We start from the raw sequence: 25,338 nt of genomic DNA, 5'->3' as shown, positions 1-25,338 counted from the left end.
TTATATTGCATTGAATTATTAAACTAAAATAAATTTTCTGAAATATAGCTGATATACAAATGTACCCTATTGAAAGTCTCTCGGTAATTTACAAACATTTCCTTCTTATTTCATATATGCGAAAAAAATATTTTTCATTTTAACCCTGACCTTAAGGTTAGTGCATAACGTTGATCTCAAAGTTTGGCTGCACAATAATCTAAAAAAAAAATGTTATTTCATATGTTTATATAATATTTATTTTAAAACATTTTCATTTTTTTACTGTATTATGTATAGTAAACATTTTTCATTTTTTTTTACGGTATTATGTATCTTGACACAATAATTAGAATTTGAATGGTATTATAACTCTGCAAGTACTTGACGTTGAACAAATATACACAATAGTTAATTCCAATTGGTTTACATTTCCTGAATACACCACTACTTTGACTCTGTTAATAATGTTTAAGACTCCTCTTCTGCATACATTATAATTGTTTTTTGTTCCCAAGGATTCCTTCATATATTTGCACTCATCCTCCTAAGATGTTGCTCCAATAATAAAATCCTGTAATGCATACTTAGCAATCAGACTCTTGGAATACTTCCTACAGTTCATGTAATTTAACAAGATCAGCATTTACTGTCTGTTTCTGTAATCAAGCAAAAAAGATTACATCAATTTAACATGTTAAATCCCCAATGATTTACCAAACTTATATAAGGAGATAACTGTATTGTATTGTAAGCGTCGACATGATCAATTGGTTATTTGATGATTAATTACCCAGTTAACATAACCAATGACCCATAAAAGAATACTGTCAAGCCAATTTACATAAGTTTAAGTGATAGGACCTTTTTATTTTTATTTTATTTAAATTTTTAGTTTTAAAGATTTTATTTAAGAGACAGTTTTATTTATTTTTTCTCTGTGTTTTACTGGTTAAATTTCTACCTTATATTTTCTCTTAGCCAAGTGAATAAATCCTTTAATGCAAATTTTTATAGATTTTACTTGTGTATATAACGCAGGAAATGTAATAACTTAATTTTCATCATTATTTTATTTAATTTTTGGTTGACTGTTATATTTAATATGTTTTTATGGTATTCATTGTGATATATATTTCCCCTTTAAATGCTCTTAATTTAAATCATTATTCTATTTAATTTCTGTTTTATTCTTATGTTCATATATATATATTTAATTGCTATTATTGTATGCATTGTAATATATATTTTCCTTCAATTTTATATGTTAAGCGCTTAGAGTATTATGTTATGAGATAGGCGCTATATAAAATCTATGTAATAATAATAATAATAATAATAATAATAATAATAAATAATTCCAAGGTCAGAAAAACCAAGCCAGACAGACATGTGCACCCTACAATCAATACCTACACCTTATATAGATTAGCTCTTAATTAATTACAGCTTGTATATCATATATATAGTATACAACAAACAGACCAAAATATGAAACTTATGATTGACCAATGAATTATGAATATCAGGTCATGGTTAGATGAACCCTGCCCAGACAGACATGTACACTATACAATCAGTTGCAGACAAGACAAAAACGGCCTGATTCATGATACCAGTAATTATTTTTAAAATCTTGGTCAAGCTCTTTTGATAATTTTCCTCAAACCACAAGCATAACACAGGGAAATATCAATATGAAATAATATTTGATATCTTAGGAAATACAGATAATAAAATTATATTCTCATTAATTTACATGGACTGAAAATGCCTATTTCATACATATACATAGCAGATTAACTTTACCATTGATCTGTTGATTGATAGTATTTTTTTTATTTTGTCAGTTCGTGTGGACTTCTTTTTAAATTTGCACAGACATGACAGGATTCGGTATTTTTGTTATATACCATTTTGACTACAAATACTGTAAACAAATACATACCAGTTACATGTACTGTCTCTCTAGGATTTCCTCTACATGTAAATCTAATCAATTCCTTCATTTAATTGTATAACTTCACTTCCACTCACATCTTGGGAGCTACAAATGTGTAATTCTGAAAAATTAAATTCCTTGAAGTACAGTACTTGATTTGTACTTGAAATTTAAGTACTACAGTTTTTTATTCATGTTATATATTACACCGTTACATTTTTCAGCTTTTCGAAAACTTGTCTATTTCAAATCTCTTAAAGTTTAGATTTTCAAACATGGAATATTTTTATCACAGTGGGTATTATTTCTATACCAAATTGTTTAAGTACAAAAAATACAGGGACCTAAATATTACAATAATTTTCAGGTAAAGAAATAGCACTTAAAATATTAAAAGTAAATGTCCAGTACTAGTCTTCAGATTTTTAATACAGAAAAAGTACCTGCAAAAATAGCAGTGTACATGTACGTTGTATATATTAATTAAATGTGATCTGATCATCACTATGAAGCAATGTTCAAAACACTCTGCCATTATCAGAAATCAAATTTATCTGAACTCCAATGACCATGTATAAATATATATATATATGTGTGTAAAACACTCAAGTACCACAATCTGAAAATATTAACACATATACACATTCAGTGAGGCATACAATCAAGATCAAAAAGATATAGTTGTTGTTGGATGCTGCATCATAACTATTACAAGTTAAATGAATGAAAGTCATTGAGTACATTTAGTTACTAGTACATACTATTTGAACTTAAAATACAGGATAATCATGATAATCTATTTATAATCAGTCTCTGGTCAGAAATTAAGCTACACAACAGCAGAATATAAGTCTCAGAGATGCACATACAATCATTGTATACATGATTAATATATTAAGATTAATACTTAGCATTGGCTGTCAACATACATTTTAAATGTTTGTACATGTAAAAATGGACTGTCAGCTAGGCATGCAGTCATTGGACACTGCATGTAGGTTACTTCAGTATCAGTCATTATTAATAGTTAACTCCTCTGTCCATTCCGTGTAGTATTGCTGAAAGGGAGTATTCAACATGTAGACACAATACTATTCAAAGAGTTTTGCAAACAATTAGCCTATAATATACATAAATTTCTTCTATTTGTATTAAACTTGGAATTGCACTTTCAAATATCATCTAGAGGCTTTACAGTTTTATTAAACTTGGCCCAGTAGTTTAAACTAAAAGCAGGTCATGCCCTTGTAGTGTTACATAGTAACTAAAGACCCCACCCTTTTTGTCATTATTAAATTAGTTTTCAAGTTGTGACCATTTGTTATTGATTTTTATACAATTTTCACTTACACTTCTGTAATAAACTCCTTTGATCCTACCACTTTGGTATCGAACCTTGAGGCTCAATTTCATAGAGATCAAAGATACACTGTATAAGATTTTCTCATTGTTGAAGGATGTACTGTGACCTGTAGTTTTATAATATATAACTTCTATGTCATTTAATCTTGAGTGAACATGGAGAAGGGACATTATACCATATCTTCTTATATGTATATATTCGTTTTTTTGTTTTTTTTTGGCCCATAATTATCAAAAGGTTTAGTTTTTAATGCACCCACCTAACACACGGCTAAATAAATTATCATTTGAATGCCACACATCTGTACTATCTGTTTTACCCGGATGTAAAACAATCGTACGATGCAATTTCCGTCAAATCAAGATCAAAGGTCAAGAACGAATAAATGCAGATTTCAGCTTGATTGTATACTATGACTTTTATTTACTAAATGCACATATGCAAACAATTTAAACTTTTAGCTGAGAGATTAACATTCGTTAATCAAATGCACGTTTAAATATTTAAAGCGTGTTTTTGATAGACAGCACATGTTTCCTGAAATTCGAGTAAAAGTTAAGAAAATGTGTAAAAACCCAAATATTTCTTTCCGATGCAACTGCTTATCACTGAAAACTAAGTAAAACCCTGTATAACTATCAAGTTTTTGACATAAATTTCCTAAAATATGCCTACTTCTAATCAAAAAGCAATTCATAACAACTCATACAGTTGCCCAAAATACCGTCATCTGCAAAAAAATAGCTTTTAAGCAGTTCTTCCTATTTAAATATTGCATGTGGTCAATAGAAGATTTAATAAACAATTTCTTAAGAATCTGAAAAATTTAAAGTAAAAAAATATGTGCGCGAATCTTACTATTGCTTGAAATAAAGGGGCAAAACTAAAAGATTGAAATCTGCATTGTGACTACCAGGATAAAATAAACATCTTTCGACTTTTCTAATAGTTTGATTTGCAGCTTCATTATGAATATTGATGTAGTGAAAAGACCTTTTATTTATTTAATGTGAACCATAAAAAATAAATTGAAAATATAGTTAAGGAATAACTAAAAAAATGAATTGATGAAAAATGAAATGTCAAAGAATTAAAAAAAAAACAGTAAACACATTGCAAAACAAGAATCTACCATTATCTTGAAACTTCACTTTCCACTTTTAACATGATATAGATGATATAATCTCACTGAAAAGTGTCAAATTTGTGACAAGGTTTGATGTATTTTCCATTGAAATTATCAAAAAAAAAAGCCTCACCAGATATAATTGACTTCATATCGTATCTTGAAATCGACGATGAGGGTTGGTTGAGAACAAGTTTTAGGACAAAAGATGAACATAAATCAGCCTATAAAACACTCCTTACTACCCAATTATATTTTTTTCATTTCTATGTAGCAACATTATAGCAACGCCTGCATATCTATAATCTTAAAGGAGGAGACCGATTTCATTGAACCTCAACTTCCCTGAAACAATAACAAGTCGGAAATATTTATGATATGACGTATAAATGTAGGGTTTTGTATTTTCTAAATTTGTTTTTGCATGCTCAGTCGACGTACTGCCCTCGAAATTAAATAAAACTCTTTATGTAAACCCTTGTCCAATTGTAACGCGATTTCGCGTCATCTTCTTGTAGAGTATATATCTCCAGGTTGATACAATATCTTAAGGCAACAGTAGTATACTGCAGTTCAAACTCATAAATCCATGGACAAAAACAAAATCGGGGTAACAAACTAAAACTGAGGGAAACGCATTAAATATAAGAGGAGAACAACGACACACCACTACAGTGTAGCACACACAGAAACGGACCAATTCCAGAGGTTGCATTTACTTTCACGATTATCACGATAGTGCGTAACTGCTCACAATGAAAATATTAGATGAAGGTAACTATAGTTTACCGCTATTCAATAGTCATCAATCGATTAACTAGTAACTTTAACAAATACTGTTCACAAACCAACTGCCATATGTCTGACTTGGTATTTTCTTATCCCAGGCATAAATTACCATAGCCGTATTTGGCACAACTTTTTGGAATTTTGGATCCTCAATGCTCTTCAACTTTGTACTTGTTTGGCTTTATAAATATTTTGATATGAGCGTCACTGATGGGTCTTATGTAGACGAAACGCGCGTCTGGCGTACTAAATTATAATCCTGGTAACTTTGATAACTATTTACACCACTGGGTCGATGCCACTGCTGGTGGACGTTTCGTCCCCGAGGGTATCACCAGCCCAGTAGTCAACACTTCGTTGCTGACATGAATATCAACAATGTGGTCATTTTTATAAATTTTCTGTTTACAAAACGTTGAATTTTTCGAAAAACTAAGGATTTTCTTATCCCAGGCATAGATTACCTTAGCCGTATTTGGCACAACTTTTTGGAATTTTGGATCCTAAATGCTCTTCAACTTTGTACTTGTTTGGCTTTATAAATATTTTGATATGAGCGTCACTGATGAGTCTTATGTAGACGAAACGCGCGTCTGGCGTACTAAATAATAATCATGGTAACTTTGATAACTATTGGTACAGGACATTTGAAGAAAAATGATGGTTTGAACATGGATTCAAACCAGAGTTCAGATGCAAAGTAAGACGGCTTTCACATGTGAAACATGATATGCTTACCCTTTTGGGAGCCCTTGAGATCACCCAAATATTTTTGGGGGTTTGTGTTACTCAATCTGTAGCTTTATATGTTGTGTTTTGTATAATGTTGCTTGTATTGCTCGTTTTTGCCCGTCTTTGTCAGCTCGTTTTCAATTATGAGTTTGATGTCCCTTTGATATCTTTAGTCACTCTTCAAGAAGTAAAAGTTTTAAATATTGTTGATCATTGTAGTTAAATGTATCATGATAACGATTTAGTCATATATATATATCACCGTGAACAAATTAGTTATTTTCGAGGATATTTGTCTTATTGCGTTAATCTTTTTCACTTTACTTTAAGGCGATTTTTTGGCCGATTTTCATTACTGCAAGTTAATGTCTGTAAAGTAAAAAAATACCAAAAGGGACAATCAACATCTAAAACCATGAATAAAAAAAAACTTAATCAAAAACATGAACAAGTCCTAGAGACGAACATTAGTCCACAAAACACAGCACAGCATGCGCACGATCACTGCCGAACACAGCGATTGATCTTATGAGGTCAGGAAGGGTATTCAACTTTTTTTTCATTTTCTTATTTCACAACTGCTTATAGTGTTTTACATACACAATGACCTACATTTGTATTTTAAAAGCTCATGTTGAAAATACTCAAAGCATCTTTTATTCAAATAATTCAACAGATTAAACTTCTAAATATATGTACATGTAATATGTCTAACACGATTTTAAGTTAAATAAGGAGCAGCAGTATTATATTTAGTTCGTTTACATCCCGCTTTAGACAACAAAGTGCTTCTAAACAAGGTTACTTATTTCAATGTTGCCTACGATTTAGACATGATTACACAAAGTTAATAAGTTTGACTTCGTAAAAATCATATGTTTACCTCAATTAGTTCGTAAAAATTCTATTCGAACTTTTAATACATCTTCTTCTTTTATGGGAAATCATACTCCTCCTTGATATTGACAATTAGCGATGTGCTATCTTTTAAAACATAGAATAACAAAATGACCGCTATTTGCAGATGGCGGATTTTTGGCAACTGCAAACACTTCAATAGAAGGTTGTGCTATGAACAATAATCATCTTTTTTAGGATTTGTGATGAATTTCAATTTTCGGGAAATATTGCGCTTGTAAGCTCTTATTTTTTGCTTGATTTCGAAATAATGTATCATGATACATAAATAGCATATAATCTTTTGGACAATGTTATGGTACATAAATTAGAAAATGGCCTAAATTGGAATGTTTTTCATGACCTTTGACCTTGGTTTAACAGAAAATGCATTGTACATTTTTTTTTAGGACTGGGCGAAACAGAAAGTACAGATTATTAGCTTTCGAATGATATATAATACAGCCTTGTGTTATGTGGTTGCATTAAAGTCGTTAACTTAGGCGTCTTTTTGAAATAAGTCACTGGCCTATCAAGCATATATAACAAACACAAGTGATAAACAGATAAAACTGGAAAAAATTTAGGACTATAAAGCTCTGCAAAAATAAAACATCTGAAGTTATTTTTTCTGAACAGAATATATATTGAGCTTGACCTGTAAACTTGTCATAATCTATTTATAACTATAATAAGGGTTAGATTTGGGTTTCCTCTTTCATGTTACATGATGTGTAACCCCGCCGCATTCTGTATACCGTCTTTTGGTGTGTATAATTCGCACATTTTTACCCTGGGGATTGTTTCTTGTAAGAGGGGTGCGCTTTATACATGACTACAAACATTTTCTTAGTCTTTTTTCAGCTCCAAACTCCGATAAAGAAGTTTCCAAGTGAAGTGAAGAATACGGAATATTTTCGCTAAAACCTCGACTGTTTTTATGTTTTTCATGTCATTACATATTTGTAACATGTATCGTATTACTCTTGATTTGTCACTTTCTATTCAACTAAAATATAGTGTATATATTTGATGTTACATTTATCGTGTCAATTTGTCCACCTGTTTTGCAATCTGGAAATTTGCTACCGAGGCGAACCAGAGGGGGGGGGGGGTGGCGTAGAGGGTGTACGCCCCCGCTCCCTTTTGCTTGGACTTTTTTTTTTTGTAAACTGATTGATCAGACAAGACTTCGAAAACTTTGCCATATCCCGTGTATTTATTTTTTATGTCACAATTCATTACTTATAATGATATTTTTTGCTTGTAGTTACTGATTATGTCAAACTCATGTGATGATTCGCTATTATGGAGTTGATCAGTTCGCCGTAAAAACGTCACTTATTGCAGTCATTTTGAAATTCAAATTACAGTAACACATGGACAGTTCTACGGCAATACTTGTTTCGCAACTAGGTGCAATGGGAAGCTGTATAGCTAAGGTTTACTTGACAATAAATCCAGGGTGTGACTTGGCTTAGTTTTTTTTTAATTAAGTCCAACATTGGGGTCGGACACCGTACCCCACCCTTACGGAAAAGTTAATAACAAATGTTCTACGGCAACACTTTTTCGCCACTAGGAGCAATAGGAAGATGAATAGCTAAGGTTTATTTGACAAAAAATCAAGGGTATGTTTCGGCTTAGTTTTTTTTTTTAATTATGTCCAAAGTTGGGGTCGGACACCCTACCCCACCCTTACGGAAATGTTAATAAAAAATGTTCTACGATAATACTTGTTTCACCACTAGGTGCAATGGGAAGCTGAATAGGTAAGGTTTACTTGACATTAAATCCAGGATGTGCTTCGGCTTATTTATTTTTTTAATTAGGTCCAAAGTTTGGATCGTAACCCTACCCCACCCTAACGGAAATATCAGTAAAAAATGTTCTACGGCAATACTCTTTTCCACACTAGGTGCAATGGCAAGCTGAAAAACTAAGGTTTGCTTGAGCATAAATCTTGGTTGTGCTTTGGCTTAATGTTTTTTTTAATTAGGTCCAAAGTTGGGATCGTAACCCTACCCCATCCTTACGGAAATATTGATAAAAAATGTTCTACGGCAATGCTTTTGTTGCACTAAATTTGCCCTTATAAATTTTACCATCCCCTTTTCATTACGTTCTTGCAATATCAAGCTTCCTGTTTGTGTCATATATAGGCATATGTATGTAATCAGAATCTTCCATAGATTTTATATCCAGTATATTAAATGATAAAATATAATTTCTTTTGGGTGCATCCATGTCAACAATCTGCATTTATTTGTTATAAAATATTGCAAAAAGGGAAGGGAAAGATGTCAAATATTTTCCCAAAATTTGACTGAAAGTAGAATTTCAATCGCTTGAATTAATACCTTTTCTGAAACTGTGTACATATATCATTCAGCAAATCTTTTGAAAATCATATGTCTTTCATCTCATTTCTTTGTAAAATTGCATCAAAAACTTCGTGTAGAAAAAAGTGTTTGTAAACATTTCTGGAGTAATTGCCTGTATAGCTATGACAATACGGATTGTCAAACAGAAAACAGCCCAAAAAACATGTAAAAAAAAGTCTTGATGATATAATAAACCATCTTTGAAGGCTAAATTAGCACTCAGCTGTCTAAAAATGAATTTTATTACACAATAACTTTCCTATTGGAAAAATCCACAGGGGCCAACATCGAAACTAAACTCCTAACTGTGTATTGCCTTAGGTCCAAAGTTGGGGTCGGACAACCTACCCAAACCTTACGGAAATGTTAATAAAAAATGTTATACAACAATACTTTTTTCGCCACTATGTACCATGGGAAGCTGAATAGCTAAGGTGTACTTGACAATCAATCCAGGGTGTGCTTCGGCTTATTTTTTTTTTTTAAATTAGGTCCAAAGTTGGGGTCGGACAACCTACCCAACCCTTACGAAAATGTTAATAAAAAATGTTCTACGGCAATACTCTTTTCGCCACTCGGTGTAATGGGAAGCTTAATTGGTAAGGTTCACTTGACAAGAAATCCAGGGTGTGCTTGGGCTTATTTTTTTTAAAATTAGGTCCAAAGTTGGGGTCGGACACTCTACCCCACCCTCACGGAAATGTTAATAAAAAAATATCTACAACAATACATTTTTCGCCACTGGATGCAATAAGAAGCTAAATAGCTAAGGTTTACTTGATGAAAAATCCAGGATGTGTTCCGGCTTTGTCTTTTTTTAAATAAGGTCCAAAGTTGGGGTCGGACAACCTACCAATCCCTTTTGGAAATGTTAATAAACAATGTTCTACGGAAATACTCTTTTCGCAACTCGGTGCAATGGGAAGCTGAATAGCTAAGGTTCACTTGACAAGAAATCCAGGTTGTGCTTCGTCTTATATTTTTTTTGTAAATCAGTTCCAAAGTTTGGGTCGGACACCCCACCCCACCCTCACGGAAATGTTAATAATAATGTTCTACGGCAATACTCTTTTCGACACTAGGTATAATGGGAAGCTGAATAGCTAAAGTTTACTTGACAAAAAATCCAGGTTGTGCGTCGGCTTTTTTTTTTTTTTTTTAAATTAGGTCCAAAGTTATGGTCGAACACCTTACCCCCACCTTCACGGAAATGGTAATAAAAAATGTTCTACGGCAATACTTTTTTCGACACTAAGTGCAATGGGAAGGTGAATAGCTTAAGTTTACTGGACAAAAAATCCAGTGTGTGCGACGGCTTATTTTTTTTAATTTAAATTAGGTCAAAAGTTGGGGTTGGACACCCTATCCCACCCTTACGGAAATGTTAATTAAAAATGTTCTACGGCAATACTCTTTTCGACACTCGGTGCAATGGGACGCTGAATAACTTAAGTTTACTTGACAAAAAATCCAGGGTGTGCGTCGGCTTATTTTTTCATCTAAAGTTTGGGTCGGATATCTTACCCCACCCTTACGGAAATGTTAATAACAAATGTTCTTCGGCAACACTTTTTTCGTCACTAGATGAAATGGGAAGCTGAATAGTTATTTTTTACTTGACAAAAAATCCAGGGTGTGCGACGGCTTAGTTTTTTTTGTTTAAATTAGGTCCAAAGTTGAGGTCGGACACCCTAACCCATCCTCGCGGAAATGTTAATTAAAAATGTTCTACGGCAATACTTTTTTCGTCACTCGGTGCAATAGGAAGCTGAATAGCTAAGGTTCACTTTACAATAATTCCAGGGTGTGCTTTGGCTTCGTTTTTTTTTTTACATTAGGTCCAAAGTTGGGATTGGACACCCTACCCCACCCTTACGACCCACCCTTACGAAAATTATAATAAAAAATGTTCTACGGCAATACTTTTTTCGCCACTCAGTGCAATGGGAAGGTTTTTTATAATTAGATCTAAAGTTGGGGTCGGACACTCTACCCCACCCTTACGGAAATGTCAACTAAAATTTTCAACGGCAATACTCTGTTCGAAACAAGTTGCAATGGGAAGCTGAATAACTAAGGTTTACTTGACAATAATGCCAGGCTGTGCTTCGGTTAATTTTTTTTTAAATTAGGTCCAAAGTTGGGGTCGGACACCCTACCCCACCCTTACGGAAATGTTAATAAAAATTGGTCTACGGCAATACTCTTCTCGACACTAGGTGCATTGGGAAGCCGAATAGCTAAGGTTTACTTGATAACATTTCCAGGGGTGCTTCGGCTAAGTTATTTTGTAATTAGGTCCAAGGTTGGGGTCGGACACCCTACCCCACCCTTTACGGAAATGATAATGAAAAATGTTCTACGGCAACACTTTTTCGCCAGTAGGTGTAATGGGAAGCGGAATAGCTAAGGTTTACTTGACATTACTTCCAGGGTGTACTTCGGCTTAATTTTTTTTAAATTAGGTCCAAAGTTTAGTGCGAAGCCTTCCCCACCCTTACGGAAATGTTAATAAAAAACTGTTCTACGGCAATACTCTTTTCGACACTTTGGTGCAATGGGAAGCTGAATTGCTACGGTTTACTTGACAATAATTCCAGGGTATGCGTCGGCTTATTTCTTGTTTGATTAGGTCAAAAGTTGGGGACGGGTACCTTACCCCACCCTTACGAAAATGGTAATAAAAAATGTTCAACTGCAAAACTTGTTTTGCCACTAGTTGCAATGGGAAGCTGAATAGCTAAAGTTTAGTTGACAAAAAATCCGAGAATGCTTTGTGCTTCGGCTTTTTTTTTAAAATTAGGTCCAAAGTTGGGGTCGGACACCCTACCCCACCCTCACGGAAATGTTAATAAAAAGTGTTCTACGGCAATACTCTTTTCGACACTAAGTGCAATGTGAAGCTGAATAACTAAGGTTTACTTGACAATAAATCCAGGGTGTGCTTCGGCTTAGTTTTTTTTAAATTAGGTCCAAAGTCCAATTAAGTCCACCCTTACGACCCACCCTTACGAACATTTTAATGAAAAATGTTCTACGGCAATACTTTTTTTCGCCAATCTATGCAATCAGAAGCTGAATAGCTTAAGTTTGCTTGACAAAAAATCCACATTGTGTGTCGGCTTTGTTTTTTTTTGGTTAATTAGATCCAAAGTTGGAGTCGGACACCCTGCCCCACCCTTACGGAAATGTTACTAAAACTGTTCAACGGCAAAACTCTATTCGACACAAGGTGCAATGGGAAGCTGAATAGCTAAGGTTTAATTGACAAAAAATCCAGGGTTTGTTTCGGCTTTTTGTTTGTTTAATTAGGTCAAAAGTTGGGGTTGGACACCCTACCCCACCCTTACAGAAATGTTAATTAAAAATGTTCTACTCGAATACTTTTTTCGCCACTATGTGCAATGGGAAGCTGAAGAGCTAAACTGTACTTGACAAACAATCCAGGGTGTGCTTTGTGCTTCGGCTTATTTAAAAAAAAAAATAGGTCCAAAGTTGGGGTCGGACACCCTTCCCCACCATTACGGAAATGTTAATGAAAATCGTTCTACGCCACTAGGTGCAATGGGAAGCTGAATAGCTTAAGTTTACTTGACAAAAAAAACAGGGTGTGCATAGGCTTAGTTTTTTTTTAAATTAGGTACAAAGTTGGGGTTGGAAACCCTACCCCACCCTTACGAAAATGTTAATAAAAAGTGTTCTACGGCAAAACTTTTTTCGCCACTCTGTGCAATGGGAAGCTAAACAGCTTAAGTTTACTTGACAAAAAAAAAACAGGGTGTGCATAGGCTTAGTTTTTTTTTAAATAAGGTACAAAGTTGGGGTCGGACACCCTACCCCACCCTTACGGAAATCATGATAAAAATTGTTCTACGGTAATACTCTTTTCGCCACTAGATGCAATGGGAAGCTGAATAGCTAAGGTTTACTTGACATTAATTCCTTGGTGTGCTTCGTCTTATATTTTTTTTAAATTAGGTCCAAAGTTTAGACAGACACCCTACCTCCACCCTTACAGAAATGTTCATAAACAAAATTCTACGGCAATACCTTTTTCGCCACTATGTGCAATTGGAAGCATAATAGCTACAGTTTACTTGACAAAACATTCAGGGTGTCCTTCGGCTTATTGTTTTTTAAAATTAGGTCCAAAGTTGGGGTCAGACAACTTAACCCCACCCTTACGGAAATGTTAATAACAATTGTTCTACGGCCAGTAGGTGCAATGGGTAGCTGAATAGCTAATGATTACTTGACAATAATTCAAGGGTGTGCTTCGGCTTAGTTTTTTTTTTAAATTAGGTCTAGAGTTGGGTTGGACACCATACCACACCCTTACGGAAATGTTAATATAAATTGTTCTACGGCAATACTCTTTTCGACACTAGGTGTAATAAGCAGCTGAATAGCTAAAGTTTACTTGATAATATTTCCAGGGTGTGCTTCGGCTTAGTTTTTCTTTTAATTAGGTCCAAAGTTGAGGTCGGACACCCTACCCAACCCTTTCAAAAAGTTTAATAAAAAAATGTTCTACGGCAATACTCTTTTCGACAATAGGTGCAATGGAAAGCTGAACAGCTAAGGTTTACTTGACAATAATTCAGGGTGTGCGTCGGCTTTTTTTTTGTTTAGTTAGGTCAAAAATTGGGATCAGTCACCCTACCCGACTCTTACGGAAATTGTAATAAAAAATGTTCAACTGCAAAACTTTTTTCGCCACTAGTTCCAATGGGAAGCTGAATAGCTAAAGTGTACTTGACAAAAAAGTCAGTGTGTGCTTCAGCTTAGTTTTTTTTTTAAATTAGGTCCAAAGTAAATTGGGGTCGGATACCCTACCCAACCCTTACGGAAATGGTAATAAAAAATGTTCAACTGCATAACTTTTTTCGCCACTAGTTGCAATGGGAAGCTGAATAGCTAAAGTTTATTTGGCAAAAAAATCCAGGGTGTGCTTCGGCTTAGTTTTTTTTTTAAATTAGGTCCAGAGTTGGGATTGGACACCCTTCCCCACTCTTAATGAAATGTTAATAAAAAATGTTCTACGGCAATACTCTTTTCAACACTAGTTGCAATGGGAAGCTAAATAGTTTAAGGTTTACTTGACAATAAATCAATCCAGCGTGTGCTTCGGCTTAGTTTTTTTTTAATTAGGTCCAAAGTTAGGGTCGGACACCCTACCCCACCCTTTCAAAAAGTATAATAAACAAATTTTCTACGGCAATACTCTTTTCGACACTAGGTGCAAGGGGAAGCTGAATAGCTAAGGTTTACTTGACAATAATTGCATGGTGTGAGTCGGCTTATTTTTTGTTTAATTAGGTCAAAAGTTGGGATCGGTCACCCTACCCGACCCTTACGGAAATTGTAATAAAAAATTTCCGGCTTAGTTTTTTTTAAATTAGGTCAAGAGTTGGGGTCGGACACCCTTCACCACTCTTAAAGAAATGTTAATAAAAAATGTTCTACGGCAATACTCTTTTCGACACTAGTTGAAATGGGAAGCTAAATAGTTTAAGGTTTACTTGACAATAAATCAATCCAGGGTGTTCTTCGCTTAGTTTTTTTTAATTAGGTCCAAAGTTGGGGTCGGACACCCTATCCCAAGTTATACGGAAATGTTAATGAAAAGTGTTCTACGGCAACACTTTTTCGCCATCAGGTGCAATGGGAAGCTTAATAACTAAGGTGTACTTGATATTACTTCCAGGGTGTGCTTCGGTTTAATTTGTTTTTAAATTAGGTCCAATGTTTTGGTCGGACGCCCTACCCACCCTTACGGAAATGTTAATAAAAATTGTTCTACGGCAAAACTCTTTTCGCCTCTAGGTGCAATGGGAAGCTGAATAGCTAAGGGTTACTTGACAATAATTCCAGGGTGTCGTTCGGCTTAGTTTTTTTTACAATAAGTCCAAAGTTGGGGTTGGACACCCTACCCCACCCTTACGAAAATGTTAATAAAAAGTGTTTTACGGCAATACTTTTTCGCCACTCTGTGCAATGAGAAGCTAAATAGCTTAAGTTAAATTGACAAAAAATCAGGGTGTGCATCGGCTTAGTTTTTTTTTTTTTAAATTAGATACAAAGTTGGGGTCGGACACCTATACCCCACCCTTACGGAAATGTTAATAAACATTTTCTTCGGCAATACTCTTTTCGACACTAGGTGCAATGGGAAGCTGAATAGTTAAGGTTTACTTGACATTATTTCCTGGTTGTGCTTTGTCTTATTTGTTTTTTAAATTTGGTCCAAAGTTTAGACGGACATCCTACCCGACCCTTAGAAAAATGTTAATAAAAAATGTTCTACGGTAATACTTACTGTTTTAGCCACTTAGTGCAATGGGAAGCTGAATAGCTAAAGTTTAGTTGACAAAAACTCCAGGGTGTGCTTCGGCTTTTTTTTTTAAATTAGGTCCAAAGTTGGGGTCGGACACCCTACCACACCCTTACGGAAATGTTAATAAAAAAAATTCTACTGTACGACTTGTTTCGCCACTAGATGCAATGGGAAGCTAAATAGATAAGGTTTACTTGACAATAAATCCAGGGTGTGCTTCGGCTTAGTTTTTTTTTCAGTAAGGTTCAAAATTTGGGTCGGACACCCTACCCCATCCTTACGGAAATGTTAATAAAAAATGTTCTACGGCAATACTTTTTCGCCACTATGTGCAATGGGAAGCTGAATAGCTAACATTTACTTGACAATAAATCCAGGGTGTGCTTCGGCTTAGTGTTTTTTTAAATTAAGTCCAGAGTTTGGGTCGGACACCCTTCCCCACCCTTACTGAAATGTTGATAAGAAATGTTCTACGGCAATACTTTTTTCGACACTAGTTTCAATGGGAAGCTGAATAGTTTAAGGTTTACCTGACAATAAATCAATCCAGGGTGTGCTTCGCTTAGTTTTTTTTTTAAATTAGGTACAAATTTGTGGTCGGACACCCTACCCCACCCTTACGGAAATGTTGATAAACATTTTCTACGGCAATACTCTTTTCGACATTAGGTGCAATGGCAGGCTGAATAGCTAAGGTTTACTTGACAATAATTCCAAGGTGTGCTTCGGCTTAGTCTTTTTTACAATAAGTCCAAATTTTGGGTTTGACACCCTACCCCACCTTTACGAAAATGTTAATAAAAATTGTTTTACGGCAATACTTTTTTCACCACTCTGTGCAATGGGAAGCTTAATAGCTTAAGTTTACTTGACAAAAAATCCAGGGTGTGCTTCGGCTTAGTTTTTTTTTTTTAAATTAGGTACAAATGTGTGGTCGGACACCCTACCCTACCCTTACGGAAATGTTGATAAACATTTTCTACGGCAATACTCTTTTCGACATTAGGTGCAATGGCAAGCTGAATAGCTAAGGTTTACTTGACATTAATTTCTAGGTGTGCTTCGTCTTATTTATTTTAAAATTAGGTCCAAAGTTTAGACGGACACCCTACCCCACCCTTAGAGAAATGTTAATTAAAAAGTTCAATGGCAATACTGTTTTCGCCATTATGTGCAATGGGGAAGCTGAATAGCTAAAGTTAACTTGACAAAAACTCCAGGGTGTGCTTCGGCTTTTTTTTTCAAATTAGGTCGAAAGTTTGGGTCGGACACCCTACCCCACACTTACAAAAATGTTAATAAAAAATGTTCTACGGCAATACCTTTTTCGCCACTATGTTCAATGGGAAGCTGAATAGCTAAAGTTTACTTGACAAAAAATTAAGGGTGTCCATCGGTTTATTGTTTTCAAAAATTAGGTCCAAAGTTAGGGTCAGACAACTTAACCCCACCCTTACGGAAATGTTAATAAAAATTGGTCTACGGCCAGTAGGTGCAATGGGAAGCTGAATAGCTAAGGTTTACTTGACAATAATTCCAGGGTGTGCTTCGGCTTAGTTTATTTTTAAATTAGGTCCAAAGTTGGGTTGGAGACCATACCCCACCCTTACGGAAATGTTAATAAAAAATGTTCTACGGCAATACTCTTTTCGCCACTAGGTGCAATGGGAAGCTGAATAGCTAAGGTTTACTCGACAATAAATCAAGGGTGTGCTTCGGCTTAGCTTTTTTTTATTAGGTCAAAAGTTGGGGTCGGACACCCTACTCCACCCTTACGGAAATGTTAACAAAAAATCTTCTACGGCAATATTTTTTTTCGCCACTATAAGGCAATGGGAAGCTAAATAGCTAAAGTTTACTTGACAAAAAATTCAGGGTGTGCTTCGGCTTATTTTTTTGTTAATTAGATCCAAAGTTGGGGTCGGACACCTTACCCTTCCCTTACGGAATGTTAATAAAAAATGTTCTATGGCAATACGTTTTTCGCCATTAGGTGCAATGGGAAGCTGAATAGCTAAGGTTTACTTGTCATTTATTCAAGGGGTGTGCTTCTGCTTATTTTTTTTTAAATCAGGTCCAAAGTTGGGGTTGGACACCCTATTCCACCCTAACAGAAATGTCAATAAAAAATGTTCTACGGCAATACTTTTTTCGCCACTAAGTTATATGGGTAGCTGAATAGCTAAAGTTTACTTGACAAAATATCCAGGGTGTGCTCCGGCTTCTTTTTTTATAAATTGGGTCCAAAGTTGGGGTCGGACACCTCTCCTCACCATTACGGAAATGTCAATAAAAAATATTCTACGGCAATACTTTTTTCGCCACTTGGTGCAATGGGAAGCTGGATAGCTAAGGTTTACTTGACAATAAATCAAGGGTGTAATTCGGATTAGTTTTCTTTTTAATTAGGTCCAAAGTTGGGGTCGGACACCTTACCCCACCCTTACGGAAATGTAAATAAAAAATGTTTTACGGCAATACTTTTTTCGCCACTAGGTGCAATGAGAAGCTGAATAGCTAAAGTTTACTTGACAAAAAATACAGGGTGTGCTTCGGCTTATTTTCTTTTTAAACTAAGTCCAAAGTTGGGGTCGGACACCCTACTCCACCCTTCCGGAAATGTTAATGAAAGATGTTCTACGGCAATACTTTTTTCGTCACATGGTGCAATAGGAAGCTGAATAGCTAAGGTTTACTTGACACTAAATCCAAGGTGTGCTTGGCTTATTTTTCTGAGATAAAGCCTTTTTTTCGAAAGGATTGTTAATATATGTGTTTGTCTTTTGTTTGGTTCTTGTTTTTTTTTGTAGTGGCATTGTCGGTTCCTTTTAGACTTATGAGTTTGAATTTTCATTTTGTATCTTATTCCTCTCTGTTTCGTTTCTGATAAATTGATTTTTTTTCATTGTTTTATCTAACAAGTTTGTAAACCGCCGTGCATCGTTTAAATCGTTTAAATGACTTACCTCAAATTTGGAACCTATAATCATGTTGTCGACGATATAAGTATCTGTAGATATTAACTGTTCAATTTTAACTACTTTTTCAAGCATATCATTTACTTTGAGCAATTTACACTTTTCGGCTAAAAGATACTATATGTGACAATATTAAGAAGCCGTTATGTGCATCGTTAATTTACAGTATCAAACTACAGACGGTCATATTTCTACATAATTGTAATTATAAATTGTTGAGGATTTTATTTATCAACCCATCTTTTCTGAATGCACAATCATAGTCGGAAAAGCCGATCAGAACATAAATAGGTACAAAAAAACTAAACACTCTTTGAAAATCGCCTTTGTCTGTGTGTTTTTTTTTTCAGTATTTCAGTTGCTTCTTTGAAGCTTTTAGTTTACCACCCGCTGTAAGTATGGAAAACACTATCTGTTCGTTTTTCCAGTTTTTATCAGATTGACAGTGGATTAAAAGATACACAACAGGTATAGTCTAAATGTCTACATCATGACAGATTTGCACTACAAATCAAAGACGTATTGCACAATCTTCTTGATTATTATAATAGTGCTTTTCAACTGGAACATAATGATTAGAAATTCGACTTTTTTCTTATTCAAATGGGCGTTTCAGCATTAAACGATTGATTTTTATGTTACTGTATTCCTGACATGTCATGTTGTCATTTAAGTGGTATATTTAACATTGCCATATACGCCAAGTCAGGAAAATGGAAGGTAGTTCGTTTCTGTGTGTGTTGCATTGCCGTTTTTTTTTTATTGTACTTCAGTGTTTCTATTGTTTCGTTGTTTTCCTCTTATAGTTGATATGTATCCCTCGGTTTTCGTTTGTAACCCTGATTTGTTTTCTCTCAATCGATTAATGACTTTTCAACAGCGGTATACTACTCTTGCCTTTATTTTACATTGATAATCAAATGCTATACTCGTGAACTGGATTGTTGAAATGCATGTAAGCAACACTTGTAAACCGATTTTAATCTAGAACTGAAAATCTGAATCTTTTTAATTAATTGACCATATATTGCAGGCTGCGTAATATAAAATAAGGTCATGGTAATTTTTCCAGCCACAGTTAGACTCCTCTACTTCGGTGAATTCAGTACTTTTCAGATTGTTCGCTTGAAGTAAATTAAGATCGTTCAATTAATTTTTACCAATTGTTAAATAAATCGTATGTTATTGTACTAAACAACAAAATACTGAGTTGAATAGGGAACACAATTGCGTTGAATGAAAAGTTACTTATTAGAATTGCTTTTTCTGGATGACTTATGTCGTCACAGCACTGATTTAACAAACAAATAGAAATGTGAAAGATAACTTTAATTTATAAGAAGACTTGACGTTTTTACGTTCAAGATGTTCTGATGATATTAAAATCAAACTGACCGTTCAGACAATATTGGTAAGTCATGAATATTGTTTAGGTGTTTATGAGAGTACAAAATCTGCTTAGTAAATATTCGTTAATTTTGTTACATTCTGTTAGAAATCAATCTTGAATTACACAATACATCGATTTATTATACACGTTTAGTATGTTTTACCAATTGATTAGAATACTGAACCTGTAGAACAAATAATTAGTGCCAGTAAAATTGGTGTATAATTGTTAGGGTTTGTGTTCGTTCAAATTAGAAGAGCCACTTAACATTTATATGCGTAACAAGGGATTTATTTATTATATTACTTCATCAGAAACATTCAGAACCCAAAAAATAAAGTTTTAAGTGTAAACACGTCCCGCGGTGTTTGGCCAAATGTTTAGAAAAGAATTACCAAATCTATAAAAGGTTAAATTTTCATCACTGAGTCAGAACGAGATTTCATATTAAAATTTGAACAGATTACATGATGTAATAAAGGTTTATTATGCCAGTCAAAGCAATGACTACCTAGTTGATGATACACACAGTGACTACCATATTAGTATGGTATAGTTGAGTTTTTGAAGATACGAGTTCTATAGTTATAGTTTACCCTAGTAAACTTACATAATTATTTTATTACAAACAGTTATAATGGTTGTTTTCAATGTTTGGATATATCATTTTTTCCCGGGAAAGCATTATACAACAACACACAAATTGTGGATTTCTCTTTGACAGTGATATTAATTTGGCTTCTTATTAGGGTGTATTTATTCAATTGGCTCGCTTTGCTTGTGTTTATGTTGATAGTTTAGACTAAAGTGAGGGTTTTGATGGATGACATTACCAAATATCCTTCGACATTACGGATTACATGGATAACAAATGTGTAGATTGGAAAACACCGATATGTCAGTATACATTTAGGAAACTGTCAGAGTATATACGACATTATTTACCACAACTGGAACCTCAACATTGTCGTCATAACGATTGTTAGTGAGTGACGTAGTCTCAGGTTATAGTGAACACTTAAAGAACGTCAGAAGTCTATGGACGAGAAAATGATGGCACGTATCCCTCAATAATACGTTTTTAATCTAAAATCACACAATCTATACACCAAATACTTAATTCATGTCTTTAAGAGTTATGCTAAATCATTGCAAACACGATGGAATTATTTTCACAAAAAATTACAAAAGCTAAAAATGAAGCAAATATGATATACAGCAACTATCAACAACCACTTCATTACAGGCTAAGCTTTTTTGACATATGAGTTTGAATGTTCCTTGGTATCTTTCGTCTCCCTTTTAACCGTCACAAAAACTTTACCACATAAATTGTGTGATGCAATATAACCATAGGCGGTGTCATCAGGTGTGAATTATTGAAAAATTTACCGATCTAATGTTCATCACACATTTTACAATTTTAATAAAAACAAAGGAGTAATAAATGCGTTGATTTTCTTACGCTACACTTTACTGTCCTCGTTACTTTATTGAAGTATTAAGTACATCGTCTCATTAAGCAGAGTTTTATTTATAATAGTTCTTTGGTACACATACAGTACTACCTGTGAATTTATCTTATTAATGGTGGCCATAAAAAATATGTTCACCATGGTGGCCCTATATGTCCCTGTTGCTTTTTTAATACGCAAGGTATTAATCAAAACCTAGTCAAGGATAAAGGGAAATCTTGAATGCATTGAAGTGTTAAAATTATATAACTTACAGGTCATGTGTCTCAGGTAAAATATACATGTATGTGTTTGTCAAATTTAATAACTGGGTTTATGACAAGAAATTCAAAAATAAAATGAAATAATAAAACTAGGTGAACAAACAGCTCAAAAAAAAATAATTGTCTCATGACTATTAGTTTTAATATTATACCTTTTAAATAATTTTTAATCAATTTAAGTTATTTTTTATATTAAGTATCATTTTCAAATATAATTGCACACATTTGCAATGCCTGCCTTTTCTAATGAAAAAGTGTTTCTCAAATTAATTTTCTTAAATCAAAATTGTTTATTATTGTAGATAGACTGATCTGCATTCAACATTGTTCAACATATATGTTTAAGATTGTCTTTAGGACTTACGCTAAATAAAATTTAGGCAGTTAATTATTTCTCAATAAATAACATATAAATATTAGAAATATTCATTACAGCAAAATTTGATAATATTTTTATTGTCATATGATATCTTAAACATGATCCATGTTTTAGAGGTTAAGCATTTCTTTTACTTTTTGTTTTCGGGTAAGAGACATTATTATGAGAAGGTAAATAATTTTCATATAGATTATCTCAAAGTTGTTTTGTTAATTTTACAATCAAGGAATAGGTGTTTTCGTTGACCTACAAGAGACACTGTTTACATATTCTATCCTTTCTAGGTATTTTATATTGTCCATTATTTTCTATTTCTAAATTATGACCAAAAATTCTACCTATTGACACAATCAAGTTTACAGTTTTTATCATAAGTTTTTATTCTTAGATTTTTCTTTAAATTCATTTTTTATTAAGGACTTTATAAGTCTTAATTCATTCAAGTCCCTGCAATTATTAACTTTATCTAAAAGGCCTAGGTTGAGTGAAATATTCTTTGCAAATGTATACCAAGAATATGTATCATGCCAGTCCAGCACTTTCAACAATATAATACACTGAAAAAAAATATGATTTAATTAATAGACCATAAAAGTGTCACCATTTTTAGAAGTGCACATTATTTTTTCTGGAGACAAATTTTGAAAGAAATTAACCAAACTGAAAATAACATATTTAATAAATTTCAATTTCATAAAATAATTTCTTTTCATAAGATTCACTTTATTCAGAGATAAGAACATTTTTCATTATGATTAGCATTTTCAAGAGCATTTATCAAAATTTTATGATAACTAGGTGGGCATTTGGAAAATAAGTCTTTTCAGTGATTGTTTGTGCACAACTCTTGTTTTGAGATTTGAAAAAAATTGAGATAAACAAAATTAGTTTTTTTTCCTAAACCATATAATGAAACTTGTAGTTTTCCTGAATAATATTAGATGTTATCAAAACTTATTGTAAAAGGATTGATATTGATCATCTTATTTTGTTAAGAAACCGACTTGTTTAATACTTTTAGATTTATTTTTTTTAAATATCATTTGCATGATTATTAGTTATTATTAATAGTAATAACTCATTTAATAATGCTAACAAACAATTGAATACAATGTACATCATGTACATTTATATAAACTTTTACTTAAATTTTTTTTTTATTAAAAGTGTTTATTTCAAATACTAGTCAATAACTTTATCTTTGACTTTTTGCCATTTCTACTCAAGATTCTTACCAAGAAGAAATTAAAAGAATAAGAAACAAAAAAGTAATGAAAAAAAAAAAAAAAATTTTTTTTAAATACATGTAACATTAAAACAAAAAAAACAAATAATAAATTAAACAGACTAAAACAATATTTTATTCTACATATTCAAAAAAAGGTGAAATGTCAATTTTAAAAGAAACCTGAGTTACCTGTACAGGTAAATTTTAATGAAACATACCAGCTGAAAACTTCAACCCTGATTGATTTTAACAGGTAACATAATGAGATAAAAAATCTACCTATGTTTTATGACCCCCAATAAATGGCCAACATCTCAAGATTGAATACCCCAATAAATGTTCACCATTGGATGTTGACCATGCAAGAGGGTGGACATAACTAAGAGGATGTCACAGGCTGTACTGTATCATGTTGTATGCCCTAGAAAATATATCATTGTGAAAAACTGTAACGATTCCAGATTTGTTTTTACCAAGAATGACATCATCATTTCAGCAGACAGTGGATATTCCAATATGTACTAAAAGTGCGTCACTACAAGTTGACACGGTTTTGTCTTCAAATGAATTAACAGTCATGCAAAATCATCTTAAAAACATGAAAAAAGAAAATTTCAAGGTTCTTGAATGTCACCTTTACATATATTGATGATGACCAGTAACTTCATAATAACCCACGTATCAGTGCGTCCTTGTTTCATGTTTACAATATAATATTAAGGGTGTAATTATCACCGGACGGTCTGCTCCATATCTACTTGATCCTTTGGGGGTTGTTAATATTCTGACTGCGTATCAAAGTAGAATACACAACATCTGCTTCAACTGAGAAAGAACGACTGAAATCGACACTTTAAAAGTTTCAAATTCACCTTCACGAATTAGTTGCATGATACGATATGGATGTGTCTCGACTCTCTTCCGATATGTTTTCGATGTCTTAGATGATCAAAGTCGTATAATATGTAATTATAGTGATTGAATGTTATACCCAATACAAATTGCTTGACTGATTACGGATTCACATGGTGAGTGAATGATGCAGATCCTGTGACTTTGATATTGTCAAAGTTACCGGCCTCATTTCTTTTAGAGTTTATGCTATTCCTTCAGTTAGTCTCATCTTAATTTTTATTGATAATATATGAAAAAATAATGTTCAAAGAAATACATTGTGTCATGGGAGCTGCTTTCAATAGCTTATGTAAATAAAATCATCATAGATACCAGAATTCAAATTTGCGCCAGGCACACGTTTCGTCTACAGGAGACTCGTCAGAGACGCTCGAATAAGAAATGTTAAAAAGTAAATATAAAGTACAAAGTTGAAGAGCTTTAAGAACCAAAAAATCTTCAAAGTTTTGCCAACTACAGCTTAGATAATCTATTGTTTAAAGTAAAAAAAGCCTTTGTTTTTCAAACATTCAAAGCTTTGTGAACAGTTTTAAATTATGACCATATCAATGATAATTCATGTCAACACAGAAGTGCTGACTACTGGGCTGATTATACCCTCGGTGGAATGAAAACTCCACCAGCAGTGGCATCGACCAAATGGTTGTAAATACATTCATCATAAAACCAGTATAGGTATTTAAATTAGAGGCGAAAGATACAAAAGGGATATCAAATATATACAGTCGAAATAAAATTGACAAAGTAATTGAAAAATACGATCAACGAAAAAAAGACGAAACATTTCACACAAAATTTAAACACAAAAACTAAGGACTGAGCAACATGAGCCCAATCACAAACTGAAAATTATCTAAGGTGCTAAACAAGAGTATAAAGACCATTATCCACATGGAGCACTGGTTGTGTTATTCAACCTATCCCACCCTTACGGAAATGTTAACAAAAATCTTCTACGGCAATACTTTTTTCACCACTATGTGGCACTGTGAAGCTGAATAGCTAAAGTTTATTTGACAAAAAATTCAGGGTGTGCTTCGGCTTATTTTGTTTTAAAATAAGTTCCAAAGTTTGGGTAGGACACCTTACCCCTAACTTACGGAAATGTTAATGAAAATTGTTTTACGGCAATACTTTTTTCGCCACTAGGTCCAATGGGAA

The 25,338-nt window shown here is 33.4% G+C and overlaps 3 long non-coding RNA genes across 6 annotated transcripts in view; all 3 read right to left on the bottom strand.

Annotated features, from left to right (window-relative positions):
• LOC143071050 (uncharacterized) overlaps nucleotides 1–25,338 on the bottom strand; it is a 161,001-nt gene that overhangs the window by 103,981 nt on the left and 31,682 nt on the right. The gene's annotated exons all lie outside the window — the stretch shown is intronic.
• The window catches only part of LOC143071074 (uncharacterized), a 53,630-nt gene that overhangs the window by 26,240 nt on the left and 2,052 nt on the right, over nucleotides 1–25,338 (bottom strand). The window contains exon 1 of one of the 2 annotated variants that reach the window (XR_012976782.1): nucleotides 24,490–24,891. The exons of the other annotated variant lie outside the window; for it this stretch is intronic. This is a non-coding gene — a long non-coding RNA (uncharacterized LOC143071074). Of the gene's footprint in view, nucleotides 1–24,489; nucleotides 24,892–25,338 lie in introns of those variants that run through there. 2 annotated transcript variants of the gene reach the window in all.
• Nucleotides 241–18,635, bottom strand: LOC143071035 (uncharacterized). 3 transcript variants are annotated; one of them, XR_012976772.1, is made up of 4 exons: nucleotides 18,516–18,635; nucleotides 2,851–2,979; nucleotides 1,928–2,026; nucleotides 241–638 (listed from the first exon to the last, which is right to left on the bottom strand). It is a non-coding gene; the product is annotated as an uncharacterized LOC143071035 (long non-coding RNA). The 3 variants fall into 3 exon arrangements; XR_012976771.1 differs by lacking the exon at nucleotides 18,516–18,635 and adding an exon at nucleotides 6,815–6,829 and having other exon boundaries at nucleotides 1,928–2,042; XR_012976770.1 differs by having other exon boundaries at nucleotides 242–638; nucleotides 1,928–2,042; nucleotides 18,516–18,631.

Source organism: Mytilus galloprovincialis, chromosome 1 (genome assembly GCF_965363235.1).
Source record: "Mytilus galloprovincialis chromosome 1, xbMytGall1.hap1.1, whole genome shotgun sequence".
Taxonomy (NCBI): domain Eukaryota; kingdom Metazoa; phylum Mollusca; class Bivalvia; order Mytilida; family Mytilidae; genus Mytilus; species Mytilus galloprovincialis.
The sequence above is the reverse complement of the archived record's forward strand: the minus strand, read 5'-3'. Positions and strand labels throughout refer to the sequence as shown.